We start from the raw sequence: 5,538 nt of genomic DNA on the forward strand, positions 1-5,538 counted from the left end.
GTAGTAATAGTAGTAGTAGTAGTAGTAAGTGAAGGAAATATATGAAAAAATGGAAATAAAAATAGGGAAAGGGAAATGGAAGAGGAAAAAGTTCAGAAAAAGTGAAAAAAAAAATAGAAAGTTGAAAAAAAATGTTGTAGTCACAATTATTTACATAGATCTCTCTCTCTCTCTCTCTCTCTCTCTCTCTCTCTCTCTCTCTCTCTCTCATACGAATACGAAATGCGCGGCGTTAAACTCAAAAGCGTTCAATGCGTCAAAGACTTGGGGGTCAAAATCGCGTCAAACCTCAAATTCTCACAGCAATGCATCGATGCAGCAAATAAAGCGAACAGAATGTTGGGCTTCATTAAAAGAAACTTTGTATTCAAGAATAAAGATGTAATACTCCCGCTCTACAACAGTTTAGTCAGACCCCACTTGGAATATGCGGTACAGTTTTGGTCTCCCCACCATGCAAAGGATATTGCTAAATTAGAAGGTGTTCAGCGTCGGGCAACGAAAATGATCCCTTCCTTGCGCAACAAATCCTACGAAGAAAGGCTTTCTACCCTTAACATGTTCTCTCTGAGAAACGTCGCCTGGAGGAAAACTGATCGAATGTTTTAAAATACTTAATGGTTTCACGAATGTAGACAGATCAACATTGTTTATGATCGATGACACTTTGCGCACGAGGAACAATGGCGTAAAACTCAGATGTAGACAAGTAAATTCAGACTGCACCAAATTTTCTTCTTCACCAACGTTGTAAAGGAGAATGGAATAAGCTTCCACCGTCAGTGGTCCAGTGTAACACGATTGACTCCTTCAAAAATAAGCTCGACCGTCACTTCCTTCAATTAATATCAACTAGAGTAGAAAATGCAACGTTTTGGAGTCTTCTGATTAATGTAAAATCACTTAGGTTTAAGGACAGACCACCAAGTCTGGACCATGGGGTCTGTGTGGTCTGACTTTCTATGTAAATCTATGTAAATCTCTCTCTCTCAACGGGAAATGACAAAATAGAAGAATAAGCTAATAAAAGAGAAAGAAAGGAGGAGTAGGAAAAAAAGAATGAAGAGGAAGCTTAGGAGGAGCAAATAAGAAAAAAAGGAGAGGAAATTAGAGTAAAAAAAAAAAGATGAACGGAGGAAAGGAGGAGAGTGGGAGAACAGTGAGAGTGGGAGTGGAAGGAGTGAGAGAAAAAAAAAGAAAATAAAGGGATAGATGAATAGGGAGAAAAAAGACAAAAAAATAATTAATATTAGATTGAATAATAATTGAGAGAGAGAGAGAGAGAGAGAGAGAGAGAGAGAGAGAGAGAGAGAGAGAGAGAGAGAGAGAGAGAGAGAGAGAGAGAGAGAGAGACAGAGAGAGAGAGAGAGAGAGAGAGAGAGAGAGAGAGAGAGAGAGAGAGAGAGAGAGAGAGAGAGAGAGAGAGAGAGAGATAGACAGACAGAGAGAAAGAGAGAGAGAGAGAGAGAGAGAGAGAGAGAGAGAGAGAGAGAGAGAGAGAGAGAGAGAGAGAGAGAGAGAGAGAGAGAGAGAGAGAGAGAGAGAGAGAGAGAGAGAGAGAGAGAGAGAGAGAGAGAGAGAGAGAGAGAGAGAGAGAGAGAGAGAGAGAGAGAGAGAGAGAGAGAGCGAGAGAGAGAGAGAGAGAGAGAGAGAGAGAGAGAGAGAGAGAGAGAGAGAGAGAGAGAGAGAGAGAGAGAGAGAGAGAGAGAGAGAGAGAGAGAGCACCCTCAGGGGTGCGGGGATAAAGACATATCCCACACCTCATTCACAGGGAAAAGGGATTGTGATTATAATTATCATTCATTCACATCACACAAAATCTAGCTATGTGTGTGTGTGTGTGTGTGTGTGTGTGTGTGTGTGTGTGTGTGTGTGTGTGTGTGTGTGTGTGTGTGTGTGTGTGTGTGTGTGTGTGTGTGTGTGTGTGTGTGTGTGTGTGTGTGTGTGTGTGTGTGTGTGTTATATATATATATATATATATATATATATATATATATATATATATATAGAGATATATATATATATATATATATATATATATATATATATATATATATATGAAGTATGAGTAGAAATGTCTGCGTAATGGGGGACTTTAATTATAGGAATATAGACTGGGAAGATCTAGTGGGTGACCTGGAAGCCGAGGACTTTCTTGAAGTTATACAAGATAATTTCCTTAAGCAGGTAGTTACTGAGCCTACCAGAGGAGATAACATATTAGACTTAGTCCTAACCAATAATGGGAACTTGCTACGTGAGTTGGAGGTGGGCGGAGAGTTAGGAAATAGTGATCACAGAACGGTTCGTTTTAGCTTAGACTGGGCATGGTAACCCATGAACCAAACCCAGTGTTAGTGCCAGATTTTAGAAGAGCAAACTACGAGGGGCTTCGAAGACATCTTGAAGGGGTAAACTGGGATAATTTAGGGATTCATGAGGGCCAGAACTGCGGATTGGAGAGCCAGGAGAACCAGGTAGAAATGTCTTACAATAATTTAGTTAGAGTAATAGTAGAGGGGCAAGAACAGCATATACCACAGCGAACACTTAGAAAAGAAAACAATGATCCTAAGTGGATGACTCGTGGACTAAAACACGAGATTGGGTGAAAGAAGGGAATTTATCAGAAAATAAAGAATGGGGAAACACATCTCAGGGGCCGGTACGTCGAACTATCTAGATTAGTTAAGAAAAACACCAGGATAACAAAAAAGAACTATGAGATCAAAGTAGCAAATGAGGCGAAAAGTAATCCTAAGGGCTTCTCTCAGATGTATAGAACAAAAACACGGGAGAAAATTGGACCGCTGAAAACAAACACAGGGGAGCTAGTAGAAAATTACGAAAATATGAGCACATTGTTGAACGACTACTTCCTTTCAGTATTCACACAGGAGGATCGAACGACTATACCGGAAAGAGTTCAGGTGTACGAGGGCGGGGATGGCGATAAATTGAGGGATATAATCATTACCAGGCAAGTAGTTCAGGATGAGATAGATAAGCTTAAGAAGAACAAGTCGCCAGGTCCTGACGGGATATTTCCGAGGGTATTAAAGGAGTTAGGTGATATAATCAGTGACCCACTAACCGACATCTTTAAGATGTCGGTAAATACTGGCTATGTGCCGAGCCTATGGAAAGTAGCTAATGTGACGCCGATTTTTAAAAAGGGGGACAGGTCAGTTGCTTCAAACTATCGCCCAATTAGCTTAACATCGGTTATAGGGAAGATGCTGGAGTCCATAATAGCCAGGAACATTCGGGAGCATTTAGAGAAACATAGCTTAATTCACGACTCGCAGCATGGGTTCACAGAAGGTAGGTCATGCCTCACCAATCTCTTGTCCTTCTACAATAAAGTATTTGAGGCGGTTGACAGAGATGAAAATTATGATGATCTATCTTGATTTTAGTAAAGCGTTTGACAAAGTTCCTCACCAACGACTGTTGCTTAAATTACAGGCTCACGGAGTAGAGGGTAAAGTTTGAACTGGGTCAAGGCGTGGCTTAGCAATAGGAAGCAAAGACTGCAAATCAATGGTAAAAGATCTGACTGGGGATGTGTTACGAGTGGGGTCCCACAAGGTTCGGTATTAGGTCCACTTTTGTTTATTATTTATATCAATGACTTAGACACAGGAATTAGTAGTGATGTTAGTAAATTTGCAGATGATACCAAGATCGGTAGAGTAATTGAGTCGGATCAGGACGCTAGTATTCTCCAAGGTGAACTCAATAGATTATATGATTGGGCGGATAAATGGCAGATGGAGTTCAATGTAGGGAAGTGCAGTATTCTGAGTGTAGGTAGGAACAACCCCTCACATAACTATTGCTTAAATGACACTCTCATAAGTAGGTCTGGGTGCGAGAGGGATTTAGGGGTCTTAGTGAGCTCTGATCTCCGTCCAAGGGCACAATGCACTCAAGCTAGAAATCGAGCTAATAGGGTACTGGGATTTATTTCAAGGAGCGTAAGCAACAGAGGCCCCGAAGTCTTCCTTAAACTATATTTAGCATTAGTTAGACCTCATCTTGACTATGCGGTTCAGTTCTGGTCACCCTACTATAGAATGGATATCAAAATGTTAGAATCGGTGCAGAGGAGGATGACTAAGATGATTCAGGGGTTGAGAAACTTGCCATACGAGGAAAGACTCAAACAGTTAAACTTGCATTCTCTAGAAAGGCGAAGGGTGCGTGGAGACATGATCGAGGTTTATAAATGGATGAAGGGCTTTAATAAGGGAGACATTCATAAGGTTTTGTTGGTAAGAGAACCGGGTAGGACACGAAGTAACGGGTTTAAACTGGATAAATTCAGATTTAACAGGGACATAGGCAAAAATTGGTTTACTAACAGGGTGGTGGATGAGTGGAATAGGCTTAGCAGTCATGTGGTGAGTGCCAATACAATTGTCTCATTCAAAAATAGACTAGATAAATTCATGGACAGCGATGTTAGGTGGGGTTAGATACACGGGAGCTTAGGGTCAAAGGAGCTGCCTCGAACAGGCCTACCGGCCTCTTGCAGACTCCTGCGTTCGTATGGTCTTATATATATATATATATATATATATATATATATATATATATATATATATATATATATATATATATATATATATATATATATATATATATATATATATTTTTTTTTTACGTTGTTGCCTATTGCGCCGGTAGGCATCTTCCTGGTGGGGCCTGATGGTCGGCCCAAGGCTTCTTCCAGGTGGGGCCTGATGGTCGGCCCAGCCCGTTCTGGCGCAGGCGAGTGTTTATAGTGGCGCCATCTTGCATTGGCTCATGCTGCCCCCGGAACTCGTACTTGATTCGCTTGGACGGCTTCCTCTAGAGTCCGGGTTGATGGGTGGTCTTCAGGACAGCATGTGGTAGTTTTAAGCCACTCGGCGGTGACCGAAAAATCCGAGTGGTAGCGTGAGGATTCGAACCCGCGTCGTCCATCATGCGGCGAATGTGGGTCCAGTACGCTATCACTTCGGCCACCGCCTACCCAATAAATAAATATATATATATATATATATATATATATATATATATATATATATATATATATATATATATATATATATATATATATATATATATGTATATGTATATATATATATATAGATTGATAGATATAGATATAGTTATAGATATAGATATATAGATATAGATACATAAGTAGGGGGCTAGTGATTAGACAGATAGATAGACTTGAAGTCACTAAGGCGCCAGGGCCAGATGAACTTTTCCCCAGGGTAATAAAGGAATGTGAAACTGAAATCAGTGGGCAGTTAACGGAAGTATTTAGGAAGTCGCCAGACACAGGGGGGTGCCTGTTTCAAGGGGGCAGGCACACGTTATTCCAATATTTAAGAAGGGTGACAAATCTTCTGTGGAGAACTATAGGCCAATCAGTTTGACGTCAGTTATAGGTAAAATGATTGAATCAATAATAGCTGATAGTATTAGGGACCATATTGACAGACATAATATAATTCACGACTCACAGCATGGGTTTACTAA

The sequence above is a fragment of the Eriocheir sinensis genome, unplaced genomic scaffold (genome assembly GCF_024679095.1).
Source record: "Eriocheir sinensis breed Jianghai 21 unplaced genomic scaffold, ASM2467909v1 Scaffold484, whole genome shotgun sequence".
Lineage (NCBI taxonomy): Eukaryota > Metazoa > Arthropoda > Malacostraca > Decapoda > Varunidae > Eriocheir > Eriocheir sinensis.